This window comes from Triticum urartu, chromosome 1A (genome assembly GCF_056163025.1).
Source record: "Triticum urartu cultivar PI428250 chromosome 1A, HENAU_Tu73, whole genome shotgun sequence".
Classification (NCBI taxonomy): Eukaryota; Viridiplantae; Streptophyta; class Magnoliopsida; order Poales; family Poaceae; genus Triticum; species Triticum urartu.
Genome location: NC_141873.1, coordinates 37594640 through 37612668, shown reverse-complemented (window position 1 = coordinate 37612668; position 18029 = coordinate 37594640).

Here is an 18029-nt window from a genome sequence, read left to right as displayed (position 1 = left end):
AAATCAGTTGGCAGCACGGCCTCAGCTCCATAAACCATGAAGAAGTGAGTCCAGCGACCGATTTGGCGTTGTTCTCAGACCCCAAAGTACTGATGGTAACTCATGTACCCAGGCACCAGCCGCATGCTTGAGGTCGTGCATCAATATGGGCTTCAACCCTTGTAAGAACAAACCATTTGCTCTTTCTGCTTGTCCATTCGACTGTGGGTGAGCGACTGAAGCATAGTCGACCTGGGTGCCCTGAGAAGCACAGAAAGCTGTGAACTCATCTGAATCAAAGTTTGAATCATTGTCCGTGATGATGCTGTGCGGGACTCCATATCTGAATGTTAACTCTCTGATGAAGCTGATGGCGGGTCCCGAATCAAGGTTCTTGATGGGTTTGGCTTCAATCCATTTAGTGAACTTGTCGACTGCAACAAGTAGGTGGGTGAGACCACTTCTGTCAGTCCTCAAGGGTCCAACCATATCCAACCCCCAAATAGAAAATGGATAGACGAGTGGAATGGTCTTCAAAGCTGAAGCAGGCTTGTGAGACATGTTGGAGTAGAACTGGCAACCCTCACACTCGTCGACTATTTCTTTTGCCATTTCATTCACTCGTGGCCAGTAAAAACCCGCTCAGCATGCTTTGGCCATGATTGTCTGAGAGGACACATGGTGACCACAGGTCCCCGAGTGGATATCATTGAGGATCATTCGACCTTCCTCTGGGGTAATGCATCGCTGAGCAACTCCAGTCACACTCTCCCTATACAGTCGACCACTTATCATAGTGAAGGCTTTGGATCGATGGACAATCTGGCATACTTCATCTTCGTCTTCTGGAAGCTCTCTCCTGAGAATATATGTGATATACGGCACTGTCCAATCAAGAATGACGACCAAAACTTCCATGATTAAGTCGACCATGATTGGGATTTCAACTTCAGTCGGATCAGTAGAACTCTTAGGCTGCGGGGGCTCTTCTGTGAAAGGATCCTCTTGAAATGATGGTGTGTGAAGATGCTACAAGAACACATTGCTAGGAATGGGCTCCCGCTTGGAACCTATCTTTGCCAGGTCATCCACTGCCTGGTTCTTCAACCGGGGAATGTGGTGGAGCTCTAGCCCTTCAAACTTCTTTTCTAACTTTCTTACTGCATTGCAATAACCAGTCATAGCTGGACTTCTGACGTCCCACTCCTTCATCACATGATTGACCACCAAATCTGAGTCACTGTATACCATTAGGCCACGGACGCTGAGTGAAATGGCCATTCACAACCCATACAGAAGTGCTTCGTATTCAGCTTCATTGTTGGAGGAATCAAAGTGAATCTGATGGACATAACTGAGTTTGTCACCTCGCGGGGATACCAGGACCACTCCAGCGCCAGAACCACTCAACATCTTGGATCCATCAAAGAACATAGTCCAATGTTCCACGTGAACTTGAGTCGGTTTCTGCTGTTCGATCCACTCAATGAGGAAATCGATATTGCTTGGGACTTGATTGCTTTCTTTGCCTCAAACTTGATATCCAACAGAAGGAGTTCAATCGCCCACTTTGCCACTCAACCAGTTGCATCTCTGTTGTTCAGAATTTCTAACAATGGAGAATCGCTTATGACTATGATAGTGTGATCTGAGAAATAAAGTGCAACCGTCTTTGTGGTCAAGTAAATTCCATAGACAAGCTTCTGATAATGCAGATATCTCTGCTTGGACGGAGTTAAGACTTCAGAAATATAGTACACTGGGCGTTGAACCTTATAGGCTTTACCTTCTTCTTCCCGCTCGACCGTGAGTACTGTACTGACAACTTGTCCAATGGCTGCAATATAAAGCAGTAAAGGCTCTTTGCTGATTGGAGTAGCGAGCATCGGCTAGGTGGAAAGCAGGGTTTTGAGCTCTGCAAACGCTGCGTCAGCTTCAGGAGTCCACTCGAACTTATCAAATTTCTTCATCAATCGGTAAAGAGGCAATGCCTTTTCACCGAGACGAGAGATGAATCGACTCAAAGCGGCCAAACAACTAGTAAGCTTCTGAACATCGTGTAAGCTCACAGGGCATTTCATTCGAAGTATTGCGCCAACTTTCTCTGGGTTTGCATCGATACCATGTTCGGAAACGAGGAAACCGAGTAACTTTCCACCTAGAACTCTGAATGTACACTTCGACGGGCTAAGCTTGATATCATATCTTCTCAGATTGGCAAAGATCTCAGAGAGGTCAGTTAGCAGGTCGGAACCTTTACGTGACTTAACCACGTTGTCATCTGTGTATGCTTCCACATTCCGACTGATTTGAGTGAGCAGGCACTTCTGTATCATGCGCATGAATGTGGCACCAGCATTCTTGAGACCAAAGGGCATAGTAACATAGCAAAAGCACCTGAATGGGGTGATAAAAGCTATTTTTATTTTGTTAGGTCCATATAGTCGGATCTGATAGTACCCGGAGTATGCGTCCAGAAAGGACAATCGTTCACATCCCGCAGTTGAATTTACTGTTTGATCGATGCGCGGGAGAGGGAAGTGATCTTTCGGGCAGGCCTGATTGATATGCTTGAAGTCAATACACATACAGAGTGAATCATCTTTCTTAGGGACCATGACGATGTTGGCCAGCCACTCGGAGTGGTAAATCTCTCGGATGAACTCAGCTGCCAGAAGCCGAGCCACTTCCTCACCAATTGCCTTTCTTTTCTCCACAGCGGACCATCGAAGATGCTCTTTGATAGGTTTTGCTTTTGGGTCAACTCGCAAACGGTGCCAGCCAGTTCCCTGGGTACACCTGGCATGTCAGAAGGTTTCCATGCAAAGATGTCCCAGTTCTCACGGAGGAACTGGATGAGCGCTTCTTCCTATTTGCTGTCGAGTGTTGTTGAGATATGAGTCGGAGCAGCACTGGGATCAGTCGGGTGAATATGAACTGACTTTGTTTCACCAGATGACTTAAATGCAGATTCTGAAGCAGGCTTCTTAGCTCTCAACAAATCACACGGATCTGCAGTCTTCTTGTATTCTTCCATTTCTACTGCTGCCATCTGTTCATCGGCAATCTTTGAGCCTTTTTGGAAGCACTCTTCTGCTCGCTGCCGATTAGCAGTGACTGTAATCACGCCCCCAGGGCCAGGCATCTTGAGTTTGAGGTACATGTAACATGGTTGAGCCATGAATCAAGCATACATAGTTCTGCCCAGGATAGCATGATAGGCACTATGAAAATCTACAACTTCAAATGTCAACTTTTCCTTACGGTAATTCTTTGAATCACCGAAGACCACGTCAAGAGTGATCTGGCTGAGTGAATCAGCTTTCTTTCCAGGTATAACTCCGTGGAACCACATGTTGCTCTCGCTGAGCTTGGACATCGGAATGCCCATCCCTCGGAGGGTCTCAGCATACAAAATGTTCAAACCACTGTCGCCATCCATCAAGACTTTGGTCAATCGGGTGCCTCCAATGACTGGGTCAACCACCAACGCTTGCCTCCCGGGGGTGGCGATGTGCGGCGGGTGGTCGGACTGGTCGAATGTGATGGGAGTCTTTGACCATTTCAGATATGTCGTCGTTGCTAGAGCAACCATGTTTACTTCTCAATTGATGACTTTCAATTGACTTTTACTTCCAATGTCAGCAATAATCACCAAAGTGGAATTGACATTGGGAAATCCTTCATCATCCTCTCCCTTGTCCTCATCCTTATCAGATTCCTTCTCTTTCTCACTGGGTTGTTTTTCTCGGAACTGCTGTATAAGGACTCGACACTGTCGAGTGGTATGTTTGGGATAAATCAGATTACCCTTTCCATCCTTCTTGATGTGAATGTGACATGGCAAATCCAACACATCATTCCCTGATGAATCCTTCACCTTCTTGGGGATCCAAGGCCCTTTAGGCTTTCCCTTAAATTTTCCTTGGGTTGCGACTTCAACCTCTCCAGGACCCGCAAGTTCCGCTTTGCGCTTTTGCTTCCGATTGGAATTACCTCCTCTAGTATCCTGGCCGACTAGTTTGCCTTTGCCGCTGCTGAGTCGGTCTTCTTCTTTGCCGTTTGCGTACTGAGTGGGTATTTCCATCATTCGGGTCAGGGTCATGTCTCCTGTCCGACCGAATTTCAGGTTAAGCTCTCTGTACCGAACGCCCTCCTTGAAGGCGCAAACTGCTTGATGCTACGACACATTATCCACAGTGTGATGCAAAGTGGTCCACCTCTGGATGTAATCCCTCAAAGTTTAATTCAGTTTTTGCACACAATGCTGCAATTATGTCAACCCTGCAGGTCGTTTGCATGTGCTCTCGAACGTTCTGACATACACTCGGGCTAACTCCTCCCAACTGAATATACTTCTCGGAGCCAACTGATTCAACCAAGCCCTAGCTGAACCTTCATGCATCAAGGGAAGGTGTTTCATGGCCACCTCATTGTTTCCACCACCAATCTGAACAGCCACTCGGTAATCCTCAAGCCAAGTGTCAGGCTTCGATTCACCAGTGAATTTACTGACTCCAGTCGCCAACCTGAAGTTGGGAGGGATCTTTGCAGCCCTAATGGCTCTGCTAAAACACTCGGGACCGGAAACATGCACTATGCTTCCAGTCGGGCGATCTCTGTCTTGCCCTTCTCTGTGTGCTCGATTCCTGTCAACCAAACCTTGCACCAGAATTGACCTCTCATCAAACCCTGGTTCTCTTGGGTCAACTGGCATCCTCCGCTCCTCACTATATGGGCGCCTATCATCATAATGCCGGGGCACATATGATCCGCCCCTCGGAGGAGGCGTAAGCACTCGACAACGTTCATCATGGTCGAGCCGATGATCATGCTGCTTGTGGTTCCTACCCAACTACTGCCTTTGGCGATGCCCTCATCCCTCACGCCGCGGAGGCGATCTTGGGCTGTGAGCCGGCTAAACTGTGTCAGTCACCATATATCTACTATGAATTCTATTACGCGACTGAGACACTACAGTGTTCTGATCTCCTGCTGCCCGGAGAAGTGCTCTGATCTGCACCAAACCTCTACCAGCTTCTGACTGGGATGGTTGAATAGATTCGGCTATGCGGGCTGCAGCTGTCAGATTCTGAATCGGAGTGCGGTATACCTGTGGTTCAGGCGGGAACAGCTGTCCCTGCCGCCGACTGGATTCGGGGATCTGCCGCCGAGCACGTTCGTCGAGTGCACGCTGAAGGTTCTCAAGTCGAGTGCGCTCATCTAAAGTGTCCAAGCGCGTTGCCTCCAAGGCCCGAGCCTCAGAGGTCTCTCCGACAACGGGCTTGTGGAGTGCCTCCATATTGCGGCGGTGAAGTTCCTCCCTCTGCTGAGAAGAGAGGGTTTCGGGATGGTACTCCTCGTGAACGCATGACGGATCGCCGCCGCCGTCGTCGCCGCTGTTGCGACGCATGCCAGGCGGGCTGCATGGCGTGTCGACCATCAGGACCTCCACCGCGGGGTAGCTGCTATCGCACTCGGATAGGGTCTCGACGGAGCTAGTCGACAGATCGAACAGGCCATAGAGAGATTCGTCGGGCTCGATTGCCGTGACTTGAGGGGTGGCCGACTAACGTGCCACCACATGCTTCACCCACCGCTGAAGTCGCGACCGACCGGACCGCTTGCAACAACGAACAGCGGGGAGCAAAGACACCACGGGAGCCGACCGATACTGGGTCGACGGCTGCCGCAGAAGGACGCCACGAACGCATGCGCGAAAGTGCGTCGCCCCGTGGATGGGGAGTGTCTCGACGTCGACGGGAGCTTCCTGAAGCCAAGCGGATTCGTCGGCAATGAAAACAACCGCGCCGAGACGGATCTCACGGCCCTCAGCCAAACCTCCACCGGAAACCATCAGAAGGCTGAGTTATGTGTGTGGGCGTTGTCGTGCTTCTAAGTCTGGCAGTAGAAACGGGGGTAGGTATGAGGAGGAAAGATCCTAGCTACAGTTAAGTTGTGCACGCAAGATTTACGAGTTCAGGCCCTTCTCGGAGGAAGTAACAGCCCTACGTCTCAGTGCCCAGAGGCTAGTCGATTGGATTATGCACGAAGTTACACAGGGTGCGAACCCTTGTCCTAGAGGAGCGGGTGGCTTATATAGAGTGCACCAGGACCCCAGCCATCCCCCGTTACATAAAGTTCAATGTACATAAAGAGCCGATGTTACTGGTAATGTCAGCATTAAAGTGATATAAATGATCCTTAAGACTATGGAGTGAACGCATGATCGTTGCCATCCAGAGTGACCTTAGATCTTCTGTACTCCGAGTTGTTTCGGATGTGGTCGAATGATTATATCCTGGTCAAATAGAATTGGGTTGTCCGAGTGGAACTCATGGTCGAGTGAGTTGCATCCGGAGGTGATTTCAGTCGGTAGATTTTACTTTCCTTTGAATGTCTTGGACTGTAGGGCAGCGTCCTTGGGAAGGGTGCTTAGATGAGGTCTATTGCCCTACCCTAGGTACATGTCATCATAAGGTGTGAGAGAGATAGAGATAGGGTGCATGTGAGTCACATACACTGGTAGAAAAAGGGCCTGTTGTCCCGGTTCGTAAGGGCCTTTTTTCCCGGTTCCTGAACCGGGACTAAAGGCTCGGTACTAATGCCCTGTCCTTTTAGTCCCGGTTCAATCCAGAACCAGGACAGATGGGCCTCCACGTGGCCTGTGCGCGGAGCCCAGGCAGGAGACCCTTTGGTCCCGGTTGGTGGCACCAACCGGGACCAATAGGCATCCAGGCGTCAGCATTTCTGTGGCTGGGGTTTTTGTTTTTTTTTTGAAAGGGGAGGGGGGTTTGGGGGTTTTGGGGGGTTAATTTAGGTGTTTCATATATTGTGTTAGCTAGCTAATAGAGAGAAGTGTCCTCTCTTATGTCCGTGCTTGGTCGACGCTACGTACTATACATACGTATAGAGAGGACTAGACACGCTAGCTAGCTAGTAAGCAAACGAAGGAAACAGAAGATCGTCATGAACATATATGCATACAGAGAGAAGTGATATCGACCACCTCTCCTTCTCCGAGAGATTGGTCGAACAACAAGTTCTCGTATATCTATCCGACACTACCGGCTACATATATACAATAATTATATCTTACAAATATAATCATACGGACTCATGGTCCACATAGTATTCTCCGTCTTCAGCGATCACGTGATCAAGAAAGAATGCCGCCAATTCCTCTTGAATTGCTCGCATGCGAGCTGGTGCTAGGAGTTCATCCCGCTTCCGAAACATCTAATTTGAAGAAGGGGGTCAATACATATATATATATATATGAATGAATTAAACTCAACACAAATGATGGTAATAAAATAAAATTGTGAATGTTGTTATTTACGTACTTCACATTGTTCGTGAGTGTAGCCCCGCTCACAGGTCGTGTGGCGGATGGACTCGCAAACGTAGTATCCACAGAAATCATTCCCTTGTTCCTGCCACAACCACTTTACAAGAAATAGAGGTTAATCAAACTGATAAGCAAGAATGCCAAATGGTATTGATGAAACTAGCGCTTGAATCAATAGGAGATGCGCGGAACATGCTACTATAGTACTTACTTTCTGGTGTCTAAATTGCAGCTTCTTCGGGAGTCCTGGAGCTTTTTTGGAGAATTTTTTCCAAACCCTGCCAGACAAAGAAAACAATTACTTGATATATCAGGAAATGAACAAAGTTGCTGATATGGTGGATAATGATCGATTTAACTTACTTCTCGAGCATTTGAGTCATGTCCGCATAGTCTTGGGGATCTTTTCGTCTTGAGTCTAAGACGGTTACTAGTCCCTGCTCAAGCTTAATCTCTAGGAGAATATAGTGGTAACTGCACACGCATGCATAACTCATCAATTACATTACTATAACCTTGACTAATATATAAGGGAAACCGAATACGCACAAGACAGTAACACTCACTTGAAGTTGTAAGGAAAGAGTATTATATCTTTGTTTTCATTTATTACCAACGATCATAGCAAGTTGGCCTCGGTATCTGCGGCATGAAATTTAACCTGAGTTGCATCTATGAGATATGTGTTAATGATCCCAATATCACCGACTTGTCTTTTCTTCAATTCGGTGATCTTCAATCTGCATAATATAGTGAGGATGATTATAAGTACATGCAATGAAAGAGCTGAGCTATATAGAGAGACTTAATGACATAAGTAGTACTACTTACAGACAGTAGCAGGTGACCGTTGTTTTATCGAGGGCCAATTGATTGAAAAACTGAAAGAACTCCTCAAATGGAACAGGCAACAGTTCAATTCCAATGAGGTCATGCTCCTTTTTAACTTTCACATACAAAGTGCTCCTCCCCCCAGAGTCTCTGCAGATTTTCAAGTACAAATCATGCAATCTTCGCATCATCGTTGATAGAGATCTTTCATCTTTGACGAGAGGCTTCCCGTACTCGTATCTTTGTATCTGCACCTCCATGAAATCATAATGTACATCATCGGGCAGGTAATCTCCAAGATTGCTATAACCGGGCACCATCCTCGGATCATTAGCGACATTGTTGCTAGGCACCTTGAGCGGGGGGCACGATTGCTTCGTTTGTTCACCGAGCTGGGCAATTTGTTTCCCAGCTCGTCGTTCTTTCAGCCTTTGATCACTGACAGTACTTCCCGACCGCTCTGCTTTGGCAAATTCCTTTCCAATAATGCGCTCATAGTTTCCTTTCGGCAGAGACTTGGGAGGTTTTGTCAGGACAGCCAGAGTGCGCTTCGCTTTCACCGGATCTAGCTTCTCCTCCGGAGGTGGATGTTTCTTTACTTTCACCCCTTCAAAGTAGTTCCTCACTTCTTCTCGTGCGATCTCGGCGTTCTCCTCTGGGGTCCTCTCGTATGGTAACTTCTCTGGAGTCTTCAGAGAAGGACCAAATCTGTATTTCCTCCCGCCTCTAGCTGTACTGCTAGACGCCGGCAGAGCAGACAGAGCGGTTGTCTTCTTTACTTGCTTACGAGGCGGAGGAGAAGGACTACGACGCGCCGGAGCAGCCGGAGCGGTGGCAGGTCTCTTCCGCCCTTGCTGACGAGGCGGAGAAGGAGGAGGCTGGCTGCTCGGGCGTGTCGGCGCAGGCGGAGAAGGAGGCGGAGTGCCGCCATGCGCCGGAGAAGGAGCCGGTCGAGTGCCCTGATCGTGACTCGCTGGAGGGAGGAGGCAGTGGAGGAGGCGGAGTGCCCTGACTTGCCAGAGGAGGAGGAGGAGGCGGAGGCGTCCAGTTCGGAAGGTTGATGAGCTCCTTCCGCCATAGGCATGGAGTCTTCAGAGCAGACCCCAGCCTAGTCTCCCCTTCACCGGTAGGGTGGTCAAGCTGGAGGTCCTCAAATCCCTCCATTATTTAATCCACCATCACCCTAGCATATCCTTCTGGAATCAGCCGGCAGTGAAAAGTTGCGCCAGGTTCGGTAGGATAAACAGAGCCAACAGCCCCCTTGACCTTCAAATTCATCCATTGCGTCATAAGGTGGCAATTTTGAGACTCCGTGATAGCATCCACGGGATAGCTGGCAGGAGCCGTCAAGGCATGCTCCGGCTGAAGCAGCTCGGTGGAAGCCACGCTGCTTCTCCGCTGAGATGGCGGGGTAGCTTCGGGGGAAGCTTCTTCAGTACGTTTGCTGCGATTTGCTTCTCGTTCCTCTATCGCTTGTACCCTGGCTTGTAGCACCTGCATTTGGGTCTGCTGCAATTTTTTCCTCCTCTCCTGGGATTTGTAACCGCCTGCGTCCGGAAATCCAACCTTCCACGGAATGGAGCCTGGCGTGCCTCGTGTCCGTCCAGGGTGCTCAGGATTCCCGAGGGCCATTGTGAGCTTGTTGTTCTATCTGTCTGGAAAGAACATCCCTTGCTGCGCTGCTTTGATATACTGCTGAAGCTTCCTGACTGGTATGTCCATTTGATCGTTCGTCCAAATGCACTTCCCTGTTACAGGGTCCAAGGTTCCGCCAGCCCCAAAAAACCAAGTCCGGCAACAGTCTGGCCAGTTAATTGTCTCTGGTTCGATCCCTTTATCAACCAGATCATTCTCAGTCTTGGCCCACTTAGGCCAGGCTACGAGGTAGCCACCTAACCCCGTGCGATGGTGATGCTTCTTCTTCGCAGCATTTTGCTTGTTTGTCGCCGACATCTTCTTACTCTTTTCCGATGTCTTGTGGGCCACAAATGCGGGCCAGTGATCTCTGATCTTCTCATATCTACCCTTTAATTCTGGTGTCTCTTTATTTTCGACAAACTTATTCAGCTCTTTCTTCCACCTCCTGAATAGTTCTGCCATCCTCTTAAGAGCAAGAGATTTGATTAATTGCTCTTTCACTGGCTTCTCTGGATCATCCTCTGGCGTTAGGGTGAAATTTGACTTCAGCTCAGTCCAAAGATCATTTTTATGCATATCATTGACATAAGACACCTCAGGGTCTTCTGTAGCCGGCTTTAACCATTGCTGGATGCTGATCAGGATCTTGTCCCTAACCAAAACCCCGCACTGAGCAACAAATGCGCTCTTCGTCCGGAGGGGTTCAATCGGTTGGCCGTCGGGTGCGATTGCTATGATCTCAAACTTTTCATCCGAGCTCAACTTTTTCTTCGGGCCTCGTCTCTTTACCGAAGTTGTGCTCGATCCGGAGGGCTAGAAAAAAGAACAAAGACTTAATTAATATGTGTACGTACCAAAACAATGAATGCATCAATTAGCTAGTCAGCAGAAGCTTAACTAATATATATACCTGGCCGGACTCGGTTCGGTCACCGGAGACGTCATTACGGTCTCCTTGCACCGGCATTGGGTCACCGGAGCCGTCCTCACGGTCTCCTTCTTGCACCGGCATTAGGTCACCGGAGCCATCATACTCATAGCCAGCTGCTTCCAGACCATCGGTGTCGTTGAGAAACAACGAGCAGACGACATCACTTCCTCGTGCGATTATGTCCCCCAACAACTCTTCTTGTACTTCGTCTCGGGCGGTGTCCATAGTTTCTACAAATATTGAAAACATGGCAATTATTATTGAAACATGACAGATGGATATATTAGTGGCAAACGTAGAACTAATATTAATTAGTGGCCTCGACGCTACTTCTCTAGGGTTTGGGGTGGCCTCGACGCTGCTTCTCTAGGGTTTGGGGTGGCCTCAACAACGCTTCAAGGATAAAAAAAGAGGAAGAAGAAGAAAAAAAGAGAAGAAAGAATAGAGGAGTTGAGGAAGAAGAAAAAAAAAGAGGAGAAGAAAGAATAGAGGAGTAAGAACTCCTCTATTCTTTCTTCTCCTCTTTTTTTTATCGGGAACGAGGGTCGTCGAGGGTCACCGAGCGGTAGAGGAAACCCTAAATAGCAAGTATCGTGGGTGTGAGATACATGTGGCCGTCGGTGTCGGACACTACATCCACGTCCCACAAGTGACGTGGGCGTCGAAGCCCGCGTCACTTGTGGGACGTGGATGTACTTCTTCTCTTTTTTTTCTTCTTCTTCCTCTTCTTCTCTTTCTTTTTCTTCTTCCTCTTTATTTTATTGGGAACGAGGGTCGTCGAGGGTCAGGGTTGCCGAGCAGTAGAGGAAACCCTAAATAGCAAGTATCGTCGGTGTGAGATACATGTGGCCGTCGGTGTCGGACAGTACATCCACGTCCCACAAGTGACGCGGGCTTCGATGCCCACGTCACTTGTGGGACGTGGATGTAGTGTCCGACACCGACGGCCACATGTATCTCACACCCACGATACTTGCTATTTAGGGTTTCCTCTACCGCTCGGCGACCCTCGACGACCCTCGTTCCCGATAAAAAAAGAGGAAGAAGAAGAAAAAAAAAGAGGAGAAGAAAGAATAGACGAGAATAAATCTCCTCTATTCTTTCTTCTCCTCTTTTTTTTCTTCTTCCTCTTCTTTTTTTATCCTCTTCTTCCTCTCATGTCGACGACCCTCGACCCCTCGGCGACCCTGGACCCCCTCTCGACCCCCTCATGTCGAAGTTATCGGGTAGGGGGTATATCGACCATGACATAACCGATACATACATACATACATATCACATGCATCCATACATATATGAACAAAATTAATATCTACTAATTAACAACCTAAATAAAAAACTAATACATATAGGAAGAAGAAGAAAAAAGAAGAGAAGAAAGAATAGAGGAGAAGACTTCCTCTTCTTCCTCTCCTCTTCTTCTCCCTCTTCTTCCCCTCCTTCCTTGCCTCTCTCATGAATGTCCGACGTTCTCGACCCCCCCCCCCACGTGTCGAAGAAAAAAAATAAGAAAAAAAAAGAGGAGAAGAAGAAAGGAATAGAGGAGAAAATAGAATATATATTCTATTTTTCTCTTCTTCTCCTCTTCTTTTTCTTCTTTTTTCTTCTTCTTATTTATTTCTCCTCGTCTTCCTCTCCCCTCTTCTTCTCCTTTCTTCCTCTTATTATTTCCTTTTTCCTCTCATTCTTTTTCTTCTTCTTCCTTCTTAAAAATACATGAAGTAGTATTGCGTAATTCATTGTTCATATGAATATACAAACATTTGCATATTTACAATAATTAATATCACCAAAAAAATCTATGAACAGAAAAAAATCCTAATTTTTCTAAAAAACTATCTTTTGCATATATACATGAACATATATATACACAGTGAACATATATACATATATATAAAAACAAGCATATAAGCATATATATGAAAAAAATGCTAGCTAGCTAGGGAGGGCGCCGGCCGGACCAGGAGGACCGCGTGTTCGGCGGCGAGGATGGCGACGGGGCAGTGGGCGCGCGCTCGGGGTAGGGGGCGCGGGCTACGGCGACGGCGGGCCGGGGCGGCGCGCATCGGGGAAGGGGCCGGCGCGGGCGACGGCGAGGGCGGGCCGGGGCGGCGCGCGTCGGGGCAGGGACGCGGATGATGGTGATGGGGGCGGGCCGGGGCGGCGCGCGTCGGGGCAGGGGCGCGGGCGACGGCGACGATGGGGCGGGCCGGGGCGGGCGGCGTCGGGGCAGCCTGGCGGCGTCGGCGTCGTCGGGGGCGGCAACTGCAAGATGAGAGTGAAAATTTCCTAAGTGTGGACTTATATAGCAGAGCCTTTAGTCCCGGTTCGTGGCAGCAACCGGGACTAAAGGTGGGCATTAGTCCCGGTTGGTGCCACCAACCGAGACCAAAGGCCTCTTTTCAGCAGCCCAAAGGACGAAAAGCGGCGGCCTTGGGTCTCGGTTGGTGGCACCAACCGGGACTAAAGGGGGGCATTGGTCACGGTTTGTGCCACGAACCGTGACCAATGCACCCTTTAGTCCCGGTTGGTGCCACCAACCGGGACCAAAGGCCTTGTGCGGCTGCGGCATCGAAAGTTTAGTCCCACCTCGCTAGTTGAGAGGGGTGCGCAGTGGTTTATAAGCCCCACTACCTCACCCCTCTCGAGCTTCTCTCCATTGCAGGCTTACGGGCCTAATTGTCACTGCTATGCATGTGGGCCTACTGGGCCTCCTGCGGGCCTGAATCCTGGCCCTTGGATGGGTTTCTAGTCGTATTCAGGTCGTGGGGGCCCAGTAGGTGGCATTTTTTTCTTTTTTTGTTGCTTTATTTATTTTATTTTATTTTGTTTTTTCGCTTTATTTATTAATTCTTTATGCTTTTAGTTTTAGAAAAATGATAAATTTTTGTTAATGCCATTAGTTTTCAAATTTGAAAACACTTTTTTTGTTTTTTTTGTTTTCTTTGTTGCTTTATTTATTTTATTTTGTTTCTACTTACAACAAAATACTTATTGTTGCTATTTTTTCCAGTTTTTTTGTTTTCTTTTCTACATTATTTATTTTCTTTTGTTTTTTGCTTTTTTTTTATTCTTTTTGCTTTTAGTTTTAAAAAATTATAAACTTTCTGTTAGTGCCATTAGTTTTCAAATTTGAAAACACTTTTTTAGTTTTTTTGTTTTCTTTGTTACTTTATTTATTTTATTTTGTGATTAACTTTACTATAAAAATAGTTTTTTTCCTCTTTTTTTGATTTGTTTTTTGCATTATTTATTTTCTTTTGTTTTTTGCTTTAATTTTTAATTCTGTTTGCTTTTAGGTTAGCAAAATTATAAACTTTTTGTTAGTGCCATTAGTTTTAGAAAAATTATAAACTTTCTGTTAGTGCCATTAGTTTTCAAATTTGAATAGTTAAAATTTGAATTCTTTGAAATTTGTGTGAATCACAAGTTTTGATTAACTTACTAAAAAAATGAGAATAGATGCGCTTATAGAGAAAATTCAACCTAAATTCATAGTAAATTTCTATAAATTTCAGAGAAATTCACTATGAATTTAGGTTAAACTTTTCTCTATTAGGGCATCTATTTTCACTTTGAGAGGAGCTCAACAAGGCAGAGAGGGAAGGGCTTATAAACCGGTGTGAGCCCCCTTCGGTTGGCGAGGTGGGACTAAACTCTGCCCGCAACGAGGACCAACCCTGTAGTCTTGGTTTGTGGCACAAACCGGGACTAATGGTCATGGGCCAGGGGTGAGGAGAAAAATTATAAACTTTCTGTTAGTGCCACTAGTTTTAGAAAAATTATAAACTTTCTATTAGTGCTATTATTTTTCAAATTTGAATAGTTAAAATTTGAATTCTTTGAAAATTGTTTGAATCACAAGTTTGTGATTAACTTTACTTTTTTCCATTTTTTTTGTTTTTTGCATTATTTATTTTCTTTTGTTTTTTGCATTTTTTAATTCTTTTTGCTTTTAGGTTAGAAAAATTTATAAACTTTCTGTTAGTGCCATCAGTTTTAGAAAAAAAATATAAACTTTCTGTTAGTGCCATTAGTTTTCAAATTTGAATAGTTAAAATTTGAATAATGGTATTACGAGGGCCGAACCATAAGACATTAAAGCATTTCAAATGAACTCTGAAAAAGTTGAAAGTTGGCATGGTATCATAATTTCACCCACATAGCATGTGCATGTACAAAACGGACAATGGTAGCATGTTCGTGTGTTACAAAGTTGGCATGGTATCATCATAATAGTTGCGGGAGAAAGTCTTCACTTTTTCTTCGCTTGTGTCATTTGCTTATTGCGCCGTAACCATGGATAATCTTCATTGTTTATCAGGATGCTTGGGTCAGCCTTGACATTGAAGGGAGGAATTTCATGAAACTTTTCATAATCTTCAGACATGTCTATCTTGCCGTCCACTCCCAGGATGTCCCTTTTTCCTGAAACAACTATGTGGCTCTTTGGCTCATCGTATGATGTATTCACTTCCTTATATTTTCTTTTTCTCGGTTTGGTAGACATGTCCTTCACATAGATAACCTGTGCCAAATCATTGGCTAGGACGAACGGTTCGTCAGTGTACCCAAGATTTTTCAGATCCACTGTTGTCATTCCGTACTGTGGGTCTACCTGTACCCCGCCGCCTGACAGATTGACCCATTTGCACTTAAACAACGGGACCTTAAAATCAGGTCCATAGTCAAGTTCCCATATGTCCATTATGTAACCATAATATGTGCCCTTTCCGCTCTCGGTTGCTGCATCAAAGTGGACACCGCTGTTTTGGTTGGTGCTCTTTTGATCTTGGGCGATCGTGTAAAATGTATTCCCATTTATCTCGTATCCTTTGTAAGTCAATACAGTCAAAGATGGTCCCCTGGACAACAAGTACAACTCATCAAAAACAGTGTTGTCACCTCTGAGACGTGTTTCCAACCAACTGCTGAAAGTCCTGATGTGTTCACATGTAATCCAGTCGTCGCACTGCTCCGGGTGTTTGGAGCGCAGACTGTTCTTGTGTTCATCGACATACGGGGTCACCAAGGTAGAGTTCTGTAGAACTGTGTAGTGTGCTTGAGACCAAGAATATCCGTCCCTGCATATTATTGAGTCTCTTCCAAGAGTGCCTTTTCCAGTCAGTCTCCCCTCATACCGCGATTTAGGGAGACCTATCTTCTTAAGGCCAGGAATGAAGTCAACACAAAACCCGATAACATCCTCTGCTTGATGGCCCATGGAGATGCTTCCTTCTGGCCTAGCGCGGTTACGGACATATTTCTTTAGGACTCCCATGAACCTCTCAAAGGGGAACATATTGTGTAGAAATACGGGCCCCAGGATGACAATCTCATCGACTAGATGAACTAGGACGTGCATCATGATATTGATGAAGGATGGTGGGAACACCAGCTCGAAACTGACAAGACATTGCGCCACATCACTCCTTAGCCTTGGTACAATTTCTGGATCGATCACCTTTTGAGAGATTTCATTGAGGAATGCACATAGCTTCGCAATGGCTAATCGGACGTTTTCCGGTAGAAGCCCCCTCAATGCAACCGGAAGCAGTTGCCTCATAATCACATGGCAGTCATGAGACTTTAGGTTCTGAAACTTTTTCTCTGGCATATTTATTATTCCCTTTATATTCGACGAGAAGCCAGTCGTGACCTTCATACTGAGCAGGCATTCAAAGAAGATTTCTTTCTCTTCTTTCGTAAGAGCGTAGCTGGCAGGACCTTTATACTGCTTCGGAGGCATGCCGTCTTTTTCGTGCAAACGTTGCAGGTCCTCCCGTGCCTCAGGTGTATCTTTTGTCTTCCCATACACGCCCAAGAAGCCTAGAAGGTTCACGCAAAGGTTCTTCGTCACGTGCATCACGTCGATTGAAGAGCGGACCTCTAGGTCTTTCCAGTAGGGTAGGTCCCAAAATATAGATTTCTTCTTCCACATGGGTGTGTGTCCCTCAGCGTCATTCGGAACAGCTAGTCCACCGGGACCCTTTCCAAAGATTACGTCTAAATCATTGACCATAGCAAGTACGTGATCACCGGTACGCATGGCGGGCTTCTTCTGGTGATCTGCCTCGCCTTTGAATTGCTTGCCTTTCTTTCGACATTGATGGTTGGTCGGAAGAAATCAACGATGGCCCAGGTACACTTGTCCAGGTATATACTTTCAGTGTCATCTAAACAGTGCGTGCGTGCGTGGTATCCTTTGTTTGTCTGTCCTGAAAGGTTACTGAGAGTGGACCAATCATTGATGGTCACGAACAGCAACGCCTTAAGGTTAAATTCCTCCTGTCTGTGCTCATCCCACGTATATACACCATTTCCATTCCACAGTTGTAAAAGTTCTTCAACTAATGGCCTTAGGTACACATCAATGTCGTTGTTGGGTTGCTTAGGGCCTTGGATGAGAACTGGCATCATAATGAACTTCCGCTTCATGCACATCCAAGGAGGAAGGTTATACATACATAGAGTCACGGGCCAAGTGCTGTGATTGCTGCTCTGCTCCCCGAAAGGATTAATGCCATCCGCGCTTGAAGCAAACCATACATTCCTTGGGTCCTTTGCAAACTCATCCCAGTACTTTCTCTCGATTTTTCTCCACTGTGACCCATCAGCGGGTGCTCTCAACTTCCCATCTTTCTTTCAGTTCTCACTGTGCCATCGCATCAACTTGGCATGCGCTTCGTTTCTGAACAGACATTTCAATCGTGGTATTATAGGAGCATACCACATCACCTTCGCAGGAACCCTCTTCCTGGGGGGCTCACCGTCAACATCACCAGGGTCATCTCGTCTGATCTTATACCGCAATGCACCGCATGCCGGGCATGCGTTCAGATCCTTGTATGCACCGCGGTAGAGGATGCAGTCATTAGGGCATGCATGTATCTTCTCCACCTCCAATCCTAGAGGGCATACGACCTTCTTTGCTGCGTTATCCTTTGGAAGCTTCTTCTTCAATATTTTCAGTAGCTTCTCAAATCCTTTGTCAGCCACAGCATTCTCTGCCTTCCACTGCAGCAATTCCAGTACGGTACCGAGCTTTGTGTTGCCATCTTCCCAATTGGGGTACAAACCTTTTTTGTGATCCTCTAACATGCGATCCAAGTTCAGCTTCTCCTTTTGACTTTCGCATTGCGTCCTTGCATCGACAATGACCCGGCGGAGATCATCATCATCGGGCACATCGTCTGGTTCCTCTTGATCTTCAGCAGCTTCACCCGTTGCAGCATCATTGGGCACATCGTCTGGTTCCTCTTGATCTTCACCAGCTCCCCCCGTTGCAGCATCACCGTA